We start from the raw sequence: 18,871 nt of genomic DNA, 5'->3' as shown, positions 1-18,871 counted from the left end.
AACTGGCAAATTAGGTTAAGGGATAAGTCAATAGAGATGCAGTGGCAGACATTTAAGGGGATATTTCAGAATACACAGAATAGATACATTTCAACGAGAAAGAAAAGTTCCAAAGGTGGGACTCACCATCCATGGTTCACGAAAACAGTGAAAGATACTATCAAACTTAAAGAAAAAGCCCATAATTGTGCAAAGATGGGAGGCAGGTCAGAAGATTGGACAGAATATTAAAAAAACAGCAAAGAATGACTAAAAGATTGATAAGGAAGGTAAAATTAGAGTATGAGAGAAAGCTCGCAAGAAATTTCAAGACAACTAGTAAGAGTTTCGATAGATATTTTAAAAAGAAAAGAGTTAACAAAGCGACTGTTGGTCCAATAGAAAGTGTGTCTGGGGAATTAATAATGGATAATTAAGAGATGGCAGATGAATTGAACAGATACTTTGCATCGGTCTTCACTATTGAGGATACAAATAACATCCCAGTATTAGCCGTATATCAGGAAATTGAAGGGATGGAGGAACTCAAGAAAATTCCAATCACCAGGGAAGTGGTACTAAACAAATTGTTGGAGCTGCGGGTTGACAAGTCGCCAGGTCCTGAATTGGCTAGTGAGATAGTTGATGCGCTGGTTTTAATATTCCAAAATTCCCTAGATTCGAGAAGGTTCCGTTAGATTGGAAAAGAGTGAATGTAACTCATTTATTCAAAAAGGGAGGGAGACAGAAAGCAGGAAACGACAGGCCAGTTATCTTAACATTTGTCTGAGGGAAAATGTTTGGAGCTATTACAGAGGATGTTATAGCAGGGCATTTAGAAAAAATTAAGGTAATCAGGCAGAGTCAACATGGTTTTTTGAAAGGGAAATCATGTTTAACCAATTTATTGGAGTTCTTTGAGGGAGTTACATGTGCTGTGGATAAAGGGGAACCAGTGGATGTATTGTATTTCGATTTCCAGAAGGATAAGGTGCCATATCAAAGGTTATTGCAGAAAATAAAAGCTCATGGTGTCGGCGGTAACATATTGGCATGGATAGAAGATTGGCTAGCTGACAGGAAACAGAGAGTCAGCATAAATGGGTCACTTTCTGGTTGGCAAGAAGTAACGAGTGGTGTGCCACAGGGATCTGTGCTGGGGCCTCAACTTTTTACAATTTATATAAATGACTTAGATGAAGGGACCGAAGGTATTGTTGCTAAATTTGCTGATCACAAAGATAGGTAGGAAAGTAGGTTGTGAAGAGGACATAAGGGGGCTACAAAGGGATATCGATAGGTTAAGTGATTGGGCAAAGACCTGGCAAATGGAGTATAATGTGGGAAAGTCGGAAATTGTCCACTATGGCAGGAAGAATAAAATCGCATATTATCTAAATGGTGAGAGATTGCAGAGCTCTGAGATGCAGAGGGATCTGGGTGTCCGAGGGCATGAATTGCAAAAGGTTAGTATGCAGGTCCAGCACGTAATTAGGAAAGCTATAGAATGTTATCATTTATCACCATGGGAATTGAATACAATAGTAGGGAGGTTATGCTTCAGCTATACAGGACATTGGTGAGACCTCTTCTGCAGTACTGAGTACTGTACTGGTCTCCTTATTTGCGGAAGGATGTAAATGCATTGGAGGCAGTACAGAGAAAGTTTAAGAGAATAATATATGGCATGGGTGGGCTGTCATACGAGGAAAGATTGGACAAGCTGGGCTTGTCTCCGCCAGAGTTTAGAAGAGAAAGAGGCGACATGATTTGTTATTTAATTTATTAATTAACAAATTAGCTATCCTCCAGTCTTCCGGTACCTCACCCGTGGCTAACGATGATACAAAAATCTCTGCCAGCGCCCCAGCAATCTCCTCCCTTGCTTCCCATAGCATCCTAGGATACATCTGATCAGGCCCTGGGGATTTATTCACCTTAATGCGCTTCAAAACCTCCAACACCTCCTCCTTTGTAATGTTGATATGCTGCAGGATATCGCTGTTCCCTCCCTTGAACTCACTAGCTTCCATGACCTTCTCCACGGTAAATACAGACGAGAAATATTCATTTAAGACCTCGCCCATTTCGCGTGGCTTCACACATAGATTGCCACACTGATCCTTAAGGGGACCTACTCTCTCCCTAGCTACCCTTTTACTCTTAATACACTTATAGAATCTTTTAGGATTCTCCTTTATCTTATCTGCCAGGGAAATCTCATGGCCCCTTTTCGCCCTCCTAATTTCCTTCTTAAGTATACGCCTATATCCCCTATACTTCTCGAGGGACTCGCTCGATCCCAGCTGCCTATACCTGGCGTATGCCTCCTTCTTTGTCCTGACCAGACACTCAATATCCCTCGTCAACCAAGGTTCCCTAAACTTGCCAGCCTTGCCCTTCCATCGAACAGGAACATGCTGGCCCTGAACTCTTCCTATCTCACTTTTAAAAGCCTCCCACTTGCCAGACGTCCCTTTACCTGTAAACAGCCTCTCCCATTCAACTTTTGAGAGTTCCTGTCTGATGCCATCAAAATTAGCCTTCCCCCAATTTAGGACTTCAACCTGAGGACCAGTCCTATCCTGTTCCATAACTACCTTGAAGCTAATAGAGTTATGGTCACTGGTCCCAAAGTGCTCCCCCACTGCCATATCAACCACCTGCCCATTCTCATTTCCTAAGAGGAGATCGAGTGTAGCCCCTTCTCTAGTCGGGCCATCCACGTACTGCTTCAGAAAACTATCCTGGACCCACTTAACAAATTCTTCCCCATCTGATCCCTTAGCACTACGGCAGTCCCAGTCAATATTAGGGAAGTTAAAATCACCTACTATTACAACCCTATAATTCCTATACCTATCTGTGATTTCCCTACATATATGCTCCTCCACTTCCCTCTGACTATTGGGGGGCCTATCGTATAATCCCATCAAAGGGATCACCCTTTTATTATTTCTAAGTTCTACCAGTATGGCCTCACTGGACATTCACCCCGGGATATCCTCTCTAAGTACTGCCGTGATGTCCTCCCTAATCAATAGTGCAACTCCCCCTCCTCTCTTACCTCCACCTCTGTCAGGCCGGAAGGATCGGTACCGCGGAACATTGAGCTGCCAGTCCTGCCCATGTACCGATCCATGCTCTGAGTTCATCTGCCTTACCTGTAAGGATACTTGCATTAAAGTAAATGCAGTTTAGCCCACCAGACCTTCCACGCTCCCTGTCCTGCCCCTGCCTGGCCTGCCTACTGGACTTGCTTGCTTTAACCTCTCCATTTGCCTCAACTATCTCATCGGAGAGACTACTACTTTGGGTCCCACGCCCGCTGCAAGACTAGTTTAAACCCTCCAGTGTATTACTATAAAATCTCCCTACAAGGATATTGGTCCCCTTCCAGTTCAGATGCAACCCGTCCCTCTTGTACAGGTCACCTATACACCAGAAGTGATCCCAATGATCCAAGTACCTGAAGCCCTCCCGCCTTCGCCAGTCTTTAGCAACGCATTCATTTGCCTAATCCTCCTATTCCGACCCGCACTAGCACGTGTCACAGGGAGTAATCCTGAGATTACAACCCTAGAGGTCCTGCTCTTTAACCTTCTGCCTAACTCCCTATATTCACTTTGCAGAACCTCATCTGTCTTCCTGCCTATGTCGTTCGTACCAATATGGACCACGATCTCTGGCTGCACACCCTCCCCTTTCAGAATTTCCGGCAGCTGCCCAGAAACATCCTTGACCCTAGTATTAGGGAGGCAACATACCATCCTGGAGTCTCGTTTGCGGCCACAGAAACGCCTATCTGCACCCCTTCTGATAGAATCCCCTATCACAATAGCTCTTCCACCCCTTTTCCTCCCCTGCTGTGCGGCAGAACCCTTTGTGGTGCCACGGACCGCGCTGTTGCTCTTTTCCCCTTTGAGGTCATCCCCCCAACAGTAACCAAAGCAGTATCTCTGTTTGAGAGGGGGATGGCCACAGGGGACTCCTGCACTACCTGCCTGCTCCTACTATTCCATCTGGTGGTCACCCATCCCTTTTCTGCCTGTGCATCCATTACCTGCGGTGCGACCCCCTCACTAAACATGCTATCCATGACGCCCTCAGCTTCGCGGACGCTCCACAGTGAAACCACCCGCAGTTCCAGCTCCATAATGCGAGCAGCCAGTAGCTGCAGCTGGATACACTTCCTGCACACATGGTCGTCATGGAGACTGGGAGGGTTCCTGAATCCCCACATAGCGCAGGAGGAGCATATCACGGGACTGAGTTCTCCTGCCATGACTTACCCTTAGATTAATTAGTTACTCCCTTAATTAAAAAATGCTAATGACACTCGGGGCCTTGTTCTACCCACTACAATCTAAAGTCCTTCATAATTTACACTGAATAAAAGAAACACTTTAGTGGTGCTCATCTTATCAGCAGAGGTTTTTTTTTTCAACTAAAAAACTTTGCCCTTTTCTTTATGATATTTAAATACACTAACAGCAGTGACTCACCAACCAATCACCTTGCAGCTCTCCTCTGACATCACAGCCCGACCCGAACCTGGCCCGACCTGACCTGAGCCCGAAAGCCAGACCCGGAAGAGCGACCTGACACGACCCGGAACCGACACAGGTCGCGGGTCTCGTCGGGTTCAGGTCGGGTAGCAGGCCTTCACAGAGTGGAGGTCAGATGAGGATTGAATTAATTTCAATCACTGAATCTAAACAAGAAGTAAATCTGTCAGGAATGAAACACTTTATTCTATTTGTGAGCTAGTGGCATAATGGTAGCGCGTCTGACAACAAATCAGAAGATTGTGTGTTCAAATCACGTCAGGCTCAGTTATGTTTTACAGCAGCTCAAGTTCCTGGATTTTATATCAGAAGAGAGTTCGATCGATTGGAATGTTTAGTGAATGGTTGAATTTCAAGATCAACTTCAATAGATTAAAGTCCTGATTTCTGGTACCGTTCCATTTCCATGCTCAGTTCTTATTTCACACTGTTTTATATCAGCACAATGTTTCAGGGATGTGATGTGTCCATTGTTTGTACAATCGCTCTGTCACCCAGTGTGAGAAATAAAACACAAACCGCACAGCGTGCGGCTCAAACCCATACCTGGCTCTGTCTATAGGCCACTTAGTTCAGTTGGTTAGGACGCAGTGTTGATAACAACAAGGCTGTGGATTTGATCCCCATGTGCGCTGTCACATGGTCAGTCATTAATTTGACACATTTTTGTAACACTTAAAATCCAACTTTTAGATGCAAACAAGTTTACATAAAATGTCAGAGGGAATTTATTTTGAATAACATCCATTGCATCTTTGTCACTGGTCTGGAGTAACACAGAATTCTTTCCAGTTATCTTCCGTTTGCTGATAAACATTGAACTCGTGGCCTGTTCTCGTTAATGGTCACGAGCAGCAAAAACAGACAGAGCAAGTCTGACCGCCCAGAGATGTGGAAAAGGCTTCAGTTTGGGACAAATTCAGCAAATCAAATGTTCACCCAACCCCGAAAGATTCAAAAACTGGGGAAAAGGACACAAGGAGATAGAGAATAAGCTAAAGCTGACAATGTAAATATTTCCCATCCTTGATATCTCTCTATTCCAATCCAGCCTTCAGAGTTGGGGAAATAATTTCAGTGCAAATTGTGCAGCTCAAGAGTCAAAACCAAAGGGCGATGCAGAATAAAGGAGAACTGCCAAAACCCCAGATTGAACCAGGGATCTTCAGTCTAACACACTCCCAACTGAGCTATTTCAGTCTCACAGGCTTGGGATGATAAGTGGCAAGTAACATTCGCACCACACAAGTGCCAGGCAATGACCATCTGCAACAAGAGAGAATCTAACTATCTCCCCTTGACATTCAATAGCATTACAATCACTGAATCCCCCACTATCAACATCATGGGGGTTAACATGGGGAGAAATACAAATATCGTGACTACAAGAGCAGGTCAGAGGCTTGGAATCCTGAGGCGAGTAATTACAGTGCAGCTGTTGGCTCCACCCCAGGGGCTGAATTTGTTCTGTAAACCATGAAGCAGCTTCCTCTCAAATCCCAGATTTATCAATAAATCCTCTTACAAAAGCCCCAAAGTGTGATATATTCCTCTCACTCATCCATGACTCCTGACTCCCCAAAGCCTGTCCACCATCTGCAATTCACAAGTCAAGAGTGTGATGGAATACTCTCCACTTGCCTGGATGGGTGCAATTCCAACTCAAGAATCTCAACACCGTCCAGGACAAAGCAGCCCACTTGATTGGCACCCCATCTACAAACATTCACTCCCTCCACCATCGGCACACAATGGCAGCAGTGTGTACCGTCTACAAGATGCACTGCAGCAATGCACCAAGACTCCTTCGACAGCACCTTCCAAACCCAGCAACCTCTACCACCTAGAAGGGCAAGGGCAGCAAATGCAGGGGATACCACCACCTGCAAGTTCCCCTCCAAGCCACACACCATCCTGACTTGGAACTATATCGCCGTTCCTTCACTGTCGCTGGGTCAAAATCCTGGAACTCCCTTCCTCACAGCACTGTGAGTGTACCTACCCCACATGGACCACGGTGGTTCAAGAATGCAGCCCAGCCCACCACCTTCTCATGGGCAATTAGGGATGGGCAATAAATGCTGGCCTGGCCAGCGATGCCCACATCGCATGAATGAATGAATAAAAATGTGAAGTATCCCTTGTGTCATTGTTTTGGTAGAAAATATAACCCTGGTGGAATTGCCCCTCCCAATCACACCTCACTTCATAGAACATAGAAAATGGAGAACATTTATGGCACAGAATGAGACCATTTAGCAATCGTGTCTGTGCCAGCTGAAAAAGAGTGATCCAGCCCAATCCCACTTTCCAGGTCTTGGGAATGGGATTCGAACAGATGACAGAGCTCACATTATGTGAATGTTCTGTTGAAGTGTTGGTGAGCTGATATACCAGGGGAGATTCACACTGTTAGACACAGTGTGAAATACATTCAAGTATTTATAAAACATTACAACATGTGATGTAATATTCCCCATTGATTTCTCAGCACTGATGGATTGTGAAGTGGGAGGCAGCCAGAAGTCCCAGTGAACCACACTGACCCTGAGCTGAGAATGAAATGAGATAAAGTTCAGTCTTCAGCAGTGAGATGCTGCAGAGAGGTAAGAGTCCTGAATCAAGGAGAGACTTTCTCATACTGCTGTTGAATCTCATTTCAAACACTCCTTGAACTCCCTGCCGAGGAATTCAGAGCTGGATAACGCCTGTAAAATCAGCCTAAAAAGGAAATAAAAAACACCCACCGTGGGCTCAAACTCAAAAACTTGAGATTCAGAGTTTCATGTTTTCATCGACTGAGCTCACTAGGCCCGAGACAGTGTCCCCGGCCTGTCTGTTATTGGACGGTGCAGCTGTTGGCTCCACCCCAGGGGCTGAATTTGTTCTGTAAACCATGAACCAGCTTCCTTTCAAATCCCAGGTTTATCAGTAAATCCTCTTACAAAATCTCCAAAGTGTGATATATTCCTCTCATTCATCCAGAATAAAAGTTCCATCTTTTGCTCTTTTTACCTTCCAAACATTGACTTCTATTTTACTCAGCATTTATTTCTCTCTCCTTTTTATGTTGTGCATTTCCAAATAAACATTTCATTTCAATTATTTATGAGGGATGAAATGAACAGAAAAGATGTTCTGCAATGGTACCAGGGGTGTGGGTGTGGGTGTGGTTCGGATCTGGAATACACTGCCTGAGAGTGTGCTGGAGGCAGATTCAATCGTGGCTTTCAAAAGGGAATTGGATAAACACCTGAATAGAGAAAATTTGCAGGGCTACAATGAAAGGGCAGAGGAGTGGAATTCGCTGATCTGCTCTTGCAAAGAGCTGTCATGGACATGATGGACTGAATGGTCTCCTTCTGTACTGTAACCATTTGATTCCTTGATTCTAACTCTGTCAAAGTTGTTCTGAACTTGCTCTGCTCCAAGGAGAACAACCCCAGCTTTTCCAGTGTCTGCACATAACTGAAGTTATGTGGCACCATGGGGAACCCACTGTAAACCAGACAGAAATACAACTGTTCACCACCACACTGTGACCCAGCTGTTCACATGATTTGGATGCGGGGACCAAATGTAGTATTTCCAAGTTTGCAGATGACACAAAACTAGGTGGGAATGTGTGTTGTGAGGAAAATGCAAAGCGGCTTCAAGGGAATTTGGACAGACTTAGTGAGTGGACAAGAAAGTAGCACATGAAATATAATGTGTAAAAATGTGAGGTTATCCACTTTGGTAGGAGAAACAGATGTGCAGATTATTTGTTAAATGGTAAGAGTGTGAATGTACAAAGGGGCCTGGGTGTCCTTGTCAATAAGTGACTGAAAGCTAACATGCAGGTGCAGCAAGCAATTCGGAAGACGAATGATATGTTAGCCTCTATCACAAGAGGATTTGAGTATAGGAGTAGTGAAGTCTTGTTCAGATGTATATAACCTTGGTTCGACTGCACTTTGGAATACTGTGTGAAGTTTTGTTCCCCTTACCTTAGGAAGGATATCATTGCCATCGAGGGAGTGCAACGAATGTTCACCAGACTTGTTCCCGGGATGGCGGGACTGTCAAATGAAGAGAGATTGGGGAAACTGGGCCTGTATTCTCTAGAGTTTTGAGGAACGAGAGGTGATCTCATTGAAACTTACAAAATATTTAAAGGGATAGACAGGTAGATGAAGCTAAGATGTTATCCCCGGTTGAGGCGTCGAGAACCAGGGGACACAATTTCAACGCAAGGGGAAAGCCACTTAGGACAGCGATGAGGAGAAATTTCTTTACTCAGTGGGTTGTGAATCTTTGGAATTCTCTACCTCAGAGGGCTGTGGAAGTTCAGTCATTGAGTATGTTTAAAGCAGAGATTGACAGATTTCTAAATACAAATGACATAGGGGAGATGGAGATAGTGTGGGAAAAAGGCATTGAAGTGGACGATCAGTCATCATCATATTGAATGGCAGGGTGGGCTCGATGGGCTAAATGGCCTACTCCTGCTCCTATGTTCCTATCAGTCTGCAAACTTCATATGCATGCTGTCATTGTCCCTTTTATTCCATGGGCTTCAGTTTTACTGGCAGTCTAGTATGTGACATCATCAAGAAGGTTTTCAATAAGTTAAATAAGGAGAGATTGTTTCCAGTGGCAAAAGGGTCAGTAACCAGAGGATGTATTTATCAGGTGATTGAGAAAAGAACCAGAGGCGAAATGAGGAATGATTTTTTATGCAGTGATGTGTTGTGATCTGAAATGCACTGTCTGATCAGGACTTGAAAGCAGATTCAGTAGTAACTTTGAAAAGCGATAGGGATAAATACTGGAAGGAAAAATGTACAGATTACAGGAGACAGCACTGACACAATGGACCAAATGGTCTCCTTCTTTGGGTATCATTCCATGGTTTTATGAACATAATGTTGATACAATTCACTGAGTTGGAAGGGAAGTGAACCCAGATTCCAGGTATTGTAAACACCAGACCCAAACCAAATGAACAAGCCTGTTGTTTAATCTCTGTTTTTCACACCAGCTTCTCCTCGCTCTTTCTGTGTTTCCTGTCTGGTCTGTTCCTCTGACCTTCATTCCTGACACTCTATTGAGAATGGCCAACTCACTGCGCCTCTCACTCCCACCGTCACTCCACCCCTTCACCCACTTCCAAACCTCTCTGTTCAACAGTACCTCACATCTGCTCCTCTGCTCCATTAATATAACAGGAAAACATTTTCAAACAGACATCTCCAGAATGTGAACGTTCCAGTAAGACAAGGTAAAGAGCAGATTCATTCACTTTAAACACAGAGAGAGCAGCTCTCCCTGTTCAGTCGAAGGAGCAGATCTGGTTTCACTCCCATTAGTCTCAGAGACATGCGCCAGAATTTTATGGGCCCGTTGGAGACGGGAATGGAGGCCGGGGAGGGGGAGGGGGGGTGTATAAAATAGGGATGGAAGACGTTGGACCGGATTTTTCAGTCGGCGGCTGACATGGAGGGCAGACTTCGCACATCCACATGGCAAGAAGGCATTTAAAGTATTTATGAGTCCAATTGTCAGCAATTTTATTCACTGGATCCAATTGAACTAATAGCACAAGGGAACCACGGGGCTTCAGAGCCTCGCCAGGTTCAAGGAGGTGACTGGGAGGTGGGAGCTGAGTGTTGTCTTCACTGGGAAGCTATCGGGTGAGGCAGCAAAACTTGGCAGCAAGGGTGGAGGGGGAAAGGGCATCGGGAAACACTGTCAGGAGTGGGGGCCAATGTGCCAGCTCTGCAGAGGGAACAACACCAGAGTGCCATTGGGGCAGTGCCACTTCATTGAGGGTGACAAGTAAGGTAAATGTGGCTGGGTGTTGTTTACTGTGAAGGCCTTGCACTCAGGGAGGGGCAACCTGTCATGGGCCTCATTCGAGGCTCTCATTGGATTCGAGGCTCCCATTGAGGAGGACGAGGAGGAGTAGAGAGGAAGGATGGGAGGCGCAGGCACCAGCAGGGGCACCACAGCAGCTTGGGGGCCCACAGGAAGGCCAGCCTCGAACAGGAGGCTGGAGAAGGAGGCAGAGGAACACGTCAGCCGAGGTTCAACTACTTGCAGATGTCCGAGTGACAGTGTCTCCGCAGACTGCACCTCTCCACGGAGGTCGTCACTGATCTCTCTGCCATGATGCAGCTGTGCCCCATGCGACTTGGTGGGCACCTGATGCCAGTGTCACTGAAGGTCACCGTGCCACTGAACTTCTTCACCACCAGATCATTGCGGGGATCCACTGGAGATATGTGTGGAATCTCACAGTCTGTAGTGAATCAGTGCATCAAGGAGGTCACCAATGTCCTGTTCAGGAGGGCCGGTGACTATGTGCACATTGATCCAAACAGTCAAGCTGAGAGAGCTATAGGATTCGTGGCCATCGCTGAATTCCACCAGGTGTAGGGTGTCATTGACTGCACCCATGTGACCATCAAAGCTCCTGCAGACCAGCCAGCAACCTTCAACAGGAAGGGCTTCCACTTGCTCAGTGTGCAATTGGTCTGCGACCACTGCAAATGGATCCCATAGGTGTGTGCACAAATCCCGGGAAGCAGCCACAACGCCTGCATACCAAGGCACTCCCAGGTGCCAGAACCTTTCCGCGGCCCAATCCGCTTTCAGAGATGGATCCTTGGAGACAAGGGCTACCCACTGAGGACATGACTACTGACGTCTGTGAGGAACCCACGCACGGATGCAGAGGAGAGGTACAACACCTGCTGCGGGTCAACCCGAGCGACCATCAAGGAGGCCATTGGTCTCCTGAAGATGAGATTCAGGTGCCTAGATCGATCCAGTGGAGCCCTTCAGTATGTCCCGGCGAGGGTCTCGCATATCGTGGTGGTTTGCTGTGCACAGCACAATCTGGCATTACAGAGGGGTGATGTGTTGACTAGTGAGGATATCGTGGAGTGTGGTGTCTCCTCTGATGATGAGGACGTGGAGGAGGATGCTGCCCAAGCAGTGCCAGATGAAGAACCTCAGGCACAGCAGGAAAGGGGCCATGAGATACACACAAGGGAGACATGAGACACCCTTATACATTCAAGTTTCCTTTGAGCCTTACCACCTTCTGGAACCACAGCAAAAAAGTCTTAGCTTTAAGCAGCCCTGTTGTCACCTCCTCCTTCTGTTCTGCAGCGTCCAGGTACACATCGCACAGTGACAAGGCCGAAGCTTTGTAAACTCAGGGCTTGGTCCCTCACTTCCAGCCCCTTGGGAGGAAGGGTTTAAATGAAGTCCCAAAGGGTATCAACAATAAGAAGGAGACATAGTGAGGGAACATCATTTCTTTATTCCGTGTGACACCAAACACAACCCTATCCATCTGGAATGTACATTCAACCGTGAACCCCTCAGTGAATCTAGGTGCTCTTATTAAATCTTTTCCGGGTGCTCCTACCTGGTGCTCCCCCTGCTCTGTCAGCTGAGATGGAGACAGGCTGCTGACCTTGCTGCCCCATGGCTTGGGATGACATTGGTGGCCGTCCTCTTGCTGCCGGAGGCCTGGAGGGCCCCGGCACACTGAGGGCCTCCTGCACAGGTACAGGGACCCCCCTCTATCATCGAGGGTGATGGAGGCAGGCACTGGCATCACTTGTGTCACTGGCAGAGGGGCTTTGGAGCTACTGTCCACACCAGGAGCACCCTGAGAGGAGACCCCAGATGTAGCAGCCAGCTGCTCCTCCCCCTTATAAGACACACTTGTACCTCCCTGCTGACCTGAGAGGGATGTGGACCTGGTGAAGAGTTCAGGTGCCTCGTCCCCCCTCTCACCTTGTCACCGCTGGATGGATCTCATGGACAAAGCGATGGAGTGCAAGTCTGCGCGCATCTCCGGCAGCCACTGATTGGTCGGCTGGATCTGGCTCTCCATCAGAGTCACCAATCTCTCAAGGAAGGAAGCCAGCCACACCCCCATCAGAGACAGTGCAGCATGCAAGGCCTGGATGGACTCCTCCATCATCCGAACTTGGGTACACATAACCTCCGGCAACTCTGCCAGAAGTTGCCTGACCTCTAGCTGCAGCTGCAGTATTTCCCGTCTTGCTGGTGACACCAGAGGCACATCATCAGCCTGGGACTCAGCATGGGCCTGGCCTCCCACAGACTTCCAACTGCCAGTGGCCTCGGCTGTCACAGCCTCCGTCAGCTGCCCGGGCCTGTCTGTGACGTGCTCACCAGCTTGTGTGCCCAAATCTATCATCCAGTGGATACCCACCGAGTGAGGGTTTCTGTGCTGGTGGAGGGTGCAGGGGAATGAGGTGAAGGTGCACCATCTGAGGCTCCCTCCTCCTCCTCAGAGTTGTCTGGCTGTCCCACAGTCTCTCCAGCTCTTCGCTCTTGTCGTTCATCCGAGCCTGCATGTGAAAACAGGGACATTGAAGGGTTAGGGTCTGCCCATCGTGACATTCCAACCACCCCTACTGTGCAGCTCCATTGATGCAGTGGTGAACAGATGAGCAGTATGGCTCCTTTGCAGCGGATGCTCCCTTGTGCCCCAGGAGATGTTCACTCACTCTCTTAGGTAGGTGTCCCTGTCTCTCCATCAGCTATGGAGCAGCTGCTTTGCTGCCCGGCCTGTTCCATGGCCTCCTCCTCCATCGGGATGAGGACATGGAGATAAGGCATCCACTGCCAGTCTTGACATGCTCTTTCTGATTGTGGGCTGTCTTCTCCTGCAGCCACTATGATCAACAAAGTTAGTCTCCCAGCGGGGACAAACCCAATATCTCTGATGGTGATAGTCCAGCAGTCCATGATGTGGACACACATATTCCTCCTGCATGTGTCCCTCTCGAGGGACTGTGTGAGTTTATACAATGACTGACGTGCACCTCCCACCGAGATGCAGCCAAGCCTCAGGCAGCATGTCCTGCTGCCCTTCCCCAATACACATGACTGGGTGGTCACTCCCTTTCCACCAAACACTCCCTCTCACTCTGCCATGCGCAATGTCCAAAGGGTCCAAAGTGTTTTGAGTTTGCACCTGAGCAGCCCGGATCCGGTCATTGACCCACTTCGTGCACTGGATCCATGTCTTGGAGGTGACCCCACGGCTGCTGACTTCACCTACTATCTCAAAGCAGCTTTGCTTGGTCAGGTGGACAGGTCTCCACCTCCCATCCCTGGGGAAGAGGATCTTCCACCGATCTGTTGTCACCTGGAGGCGAACCTGCAGGAAGGCATCGCCAAACCATTGGACCATGGTCACTGCAAGCTCGCATTCAGCTCCTTACCTATCAGGCAGCAGAGACAGCAGAACGGGTCCTGGGGCATCAGTGACAGCAGAACGGGTCCTGGGCAGCAGAGGCAGCAGAACAGGTCCTGGGGCAGCAGATGCAGCAGAACAGGTCCTGGGGCAGCAGATGCAGCAGAACAGGTCCTGGGGCAGCGGAGGCAGCAGAACTGGTCCTGGGGCAGCAGATGCAGCAGAACTGGTCCTGGGGCAGCAGATGCAGCAGAACAGGTCCTGGGGCAGCAGATGCAGCAGAACTGGTCCTGGGGCAGCAGAGGCAGCAGAACAGGTCCTGGGGCAGCAGAGGCAGCAGAACAGGTCCTGGGGCAGCAGATGCAGCAGAACAGGTCCTGGGGCAGCGGAGGCAGCAGAACAGGTCCTGGGGCAGCAGATGCAGCAGAACGGGTCCTGGAGCAGCAGAGGCAGCAGAACGGGTCCTGGGGCAGCAGAGGCAGCAGAACGGGTCCTGGGGCAGCAGAACGGGTCCTGGAGCAGCAGAGGCAGCAGAACGGGTCCTGGGGCAGCAGAACGGGTCCTGGGGCATCAGAGGCAGCAGAACGGGTCCTGGGGCAGCAGAGGCAGCAGAACGGGTCCTGGCGCAGCAGAACGGGTCCTGGAGCAGCAGAGGCAGCAGAACGGGTCCTGGGGCAGCAGAACGGGTCCTGGGGCATCAGAGGCAGCAGAACGGGTCCTGGGAAAGCAGAACGGGTCCTGGAGCAGCAGAGGCAGCAGAACAGGTCCTGGGGCAGCAGAACGGGTCCTGGGGCATCAGTGGCAGCAGAACGGGTCCTGGAGCAGCAGAGGCAGCAGAACGGGTCCTGGGGCATCAGAGGCAGCAGAACGGGTCTTGGGGCAGCAGAACGGGTCCTGGGACAGCGGAACGGGACCTGGGGCAGCAGAGGCAGCAGAACGGGTTCTGGGACAGCAGAGGCAGCAGAACGGGACCTGGGGCAGCAGAGGGCTCTCAGGAAGACACTCCTTTAAACCAGGCAGCAGTGAATGCAGGTCTGGCAGCCCTTTCAATATGGTGCCAGCACCTGCCGTTGTGTCAGATGTCGGTGCCATCGGTGCCTCGTTCCCGACCTCTGGTCCTTGTTTACATAGGCCCCACGCCTCCCCTTCATTAATTGGTCGGCTGCTCCGTGATCGGGGTCGGTCGGCCACATTTCACTCGTGTGGTGACGACACCCACTTCCGGTGCCTCTGCCGAGAGCCGCACCGTTAGTTTAAAATTCAGCCCATGGGGTCAAGAGTGGAAAATCTCCCCTCTGATTCTCTCTACTTAAAATGAAGGAGACACCAAATTAAAACTGATGAAACCAGGGATTGTATCCTCGTTCTTCAATCTAGTGTTTTCCCAACTGAGCTATTCCAGCCTCACTGTGAACTCATCTTCATTGGAGACAAATATAACTCCAGGCCGGATGTCCCCACGCGTTCATTCCTCACTTCAGGGGAATGGGACCCGACCAGATCGCGGAACTCAGATTATGTTAATGTTCTGCTCTTGATATCTTAATATTATCTTGCGTTTGAGCCACTTTTAATCAGGTTCACGAACAAATTCTTCCATCATCCCTTCTCCCACATTCTCTCTCTCTCATTCATTCTTTATTCCTCACAATCCAGAAAGGGTTAGGAATCAGAGCTCACCCCCAAACCCTCTGCACACAGACCTCTGTCTGTTGCCCTGTTTGATCCAAGAGACCAGTCAATAAATTACACTCTTTATAAATACAGAAAGCTGCCTCAGAGTGTTGGACAGAGATAAATACACTGAAGTCTTTTGAAAAAAGTTCATCTTACGGGTTGTTACTGAGCCCACAGAGCAGGGCGGGCCCAGGCTCCAGCTCCAGACCCAGCCCCAGCCTGTGCTGTGTTAGCTGATGCCACCTGGTGTGATACTGAGCCACACGGAGCAGGAAAGGGCCTGATTGGATTCATGGCCTGTGTTGTGTTAACTGATCCCACTCAGTGTGGTAGGAGCCACACAGAACAGAATGGGCCCAGGCTCCTTCCTCAGCCTGAGGGATGATAGTTCTTCTCACACGTTGTTGTGCAGAGCCCCACACAGAACAGGGAAATCTCAGGCTCCATCCCCGGCCTGTGGTATTTTACTTCATCGCACCTGGTATGGTACGGAGTCCCCAGAGCAGGAAAGATCCAGCTTCCATCTCCGGCCTGTGCTGAATTAGCTGATCTGACCTGGTTGGCACTGAACCACAATCAGGGAAGGATGGGCCGAGGCTCCATGGCCTGTGGTGTGTCAGATATTCTCATTTGGTGAGGTACTGAGCACCATATAGAGCAGGATGGGCCTGTGCTCAGTGAGCTGATCTCACCTTGTGTGGTCCTGAGACCCACACACAAAGCAGGACAGGCCTAGGCCTCATCCCCGGCCTGTGTTCAATTAGCAGATCTCAGCCAAAAGATTTTGATAAGGTTCCACACAAGAGGCTTCTCTACAAGATTAAAGTCCCTGGTATCAGTGGTAATATATTAATCTGGATTGGGAACTGACTGGCAGACGAAGGCAGAAAGTAGTTACAGATAGATCTGGATCTGTTTGGAGACCAGTTACCAGTGGTGTCCCACAGGGATCGGTGTTGGGACTGTTGCTCTTTACTATTTTTATTAATGATCTGGATGTAGGTGTAGGGGGCACCATCTGTAAATTTACAGATGATTTGAAGATCTGTGCGAGTGTTTAGACTGTAGACGATACTCGACTGTTTCAGGCTGATCTTCATGTGTTGGGAGATTGGGTTCATGACTGGTAAATGATGTTTAATTTGGGTAAGTGCAGTGTTATTCATGTGGACAGGGCGAATGTTCAACATTCATACACCCTTCAGGGAAAAACATTAAAGTAGGTGGAAAAAAGAAAATAATTTTGAGCAGAGATCTGGATGTTCTCGTGCACAGATCTCGAAAGTTACAGCAGCAATGCTGTGAAGTGATAGTTGGAGCAAATAGAGGGTTGGGCTGCATTCAGAGGACAATTGAGTATAAGATGAGGCATATTCTTTCATGGGATGTGAGCGACACTGACAAGTCCAGAATTTGTTACCCATCCCTAATTGTCCTTGACAAGGTGGCGGTGAGCTCCCTTCTTGAATTGCTGCACTCCATGTGGTGTAGGTACACCCACAGTGCTGTTAGGAAGGGAGATCCAGAATTTTGACCCAGCATCAGTGCATGAACAGCGATATATTTTCAGATCAGATGGTGTGTGACTTGGAGGGGAGCTTGCACATGGTGGTGTTTCCATGCATCTGCAGCCCTTGTCCTTCAAGGTGGTGGAGGTCTTCGGTTTGGAAGGTGCTGTCTGCGGAGCCTTGGTGAGTTGCAGCAGTGCATCTGGTAGATGGTACACACTACTGCCACTGTGCGTCAGTGATGAAGGGAGTGAATGTTTAAGGTGGTGAATGGGGTGACAATCAAGGCGGCTGCTTTGTCCTGGACAGTGTCGAGTTTCTAGAGTATTGTTGGTGCTGCACTCATCCTGGTTTGTGCCTTGTAGATGGTTGACAAGTTTTGGAGAGTCAAAAATCACAAAATTATTGCAGTGCAGAAGGAGGCCATTCGGCCCATTGTGTCTGCATAGAATCATAGAACATAGAAAGTTTACAGCACAGGCAGGCCAAAAAACGAGCCACCCAGCTGAATCCCATTGCCCAGCATTTGGACCGTAGCCCTGCAGGTTCAGGTACTTGAGGTGCACATCCAGACTCCTTTTAAATGAGTTGAGGGTTTCTGCCTCAGCTACCCTTACAGGCAGTGAGTTCCAGACTCCCACAGCCCTCTGGGTGAAAAAACCTTTCCTCATCTCCCCTCTAATTGTTTAACACATCACTTTAAATCTATGCCCCCTCGTCACTGACCTCCCTACCAAGGTAAATAGACCCTTCCCATCCATTCTATCCAGACCCCTCACAATTTTGTACATTTCAATCAAATCTCCCCTCAGCCTCCTCTATTCAACCCCAGCTGATCCAATCTTTCCTCATCGCTGCATTTTTCCAGAGCTGGCAACATCCTCGTAAACCTCCTCTGTAACCTCTCTAGTGCAATTACATCCTTTCTGGAATGAGGTGACCAGAACTGCACACAGAACTCAAGTTGTGGCCTAACTAATGATTGATACAGTTCCAGCAGAACCTCCCTGCTCTTATATTCTATACATCAGCTAATAAAGGAAAGGATTCCATAAGCCTTCTCAACCAACTTATCAACCTGTCCTGCTACTTTCAGGGATTTGTGGACATTCACTTCAAGGTCCCTCACTTCCTCTACACCTCTCAGCATTCACCCATTAATTGTGTATTCCTTTGCTTTGTTTGACCTCACCAAAGGCATCACCTCACACTTTTCCAAGTTGAGTTCCATTTGCCACTTTTCTGCCCACCTGACCAGTCCATTTCTCCAGCTCTCCTAATGAGCATTTCACCACGTGCCTTGAGCTGAGTTACTCATCACAGAATTCCCACTATCTGATTTACTCTTGTAGCCAGAGTATGTATATGAATGGTCCAGTTAAGCTTTTGTCAGTGGTAACCCCCAGGATGTTGATGGTGGGGGGATTCAGCGATGGTAATGCTGTTGATCGTCAAAGGGAGATGGTTACATTCTCTCTTGTTGGAGATGGTCATTGCCTGGTACTTATGTGGTGTGAATGTTACCTGCCACTTAGCAGCCCAAGTCTGAATGTTGTCCAGGTCTTGCTGCTTCTGGACACGGACTCCTTCAGTATCTGAGATGTCCCGAATTTGTCCTTTTATGAAACCTTGGTCAGGACTCACTTGGAATATTGTATCCAGTCTTGGTCTCCTCACATGATGGGTGATATTGAGGCTTTGGAAAGGGTACAGAGGAGAGACATTCGACTAATTCCCAGTATAAGACATCTTGGTTATCAAGGTAGACTAAAAGAGTTGGGACCCTACACCTTAGAGAAACCTAGACTGAGGGGTGATCCGATTGAGGTTCATAAATAATGAAGGGTCCAATTTGGCATGGGAGAGGAGTCAAAACTTTATATTGGAAAAGGCCAGATGGCACCCGGATC

This window comes from Heterodontus francisci, unplaced genomic scaffold (genome assembly GCF_036365525.1).
Source record: "Heterodontus francisci isolate sHetFra1 unplaced genomic scaffold, sHetFra1.hap1 HAP1_SCAFFOLD_58, whole genome shotgun sequence".
In the NCBI taxonomy this organism is placed as follows: domain Eukaryota; kingdom Metazoa; phylum Chordata; class Chondrichthyes; order Heterodontiformes; family Heterodontidae; genus Heterodontus; species Heterodontus francisci.
This window is presented reverse-complemented; position numbering follows the sequence as displayed.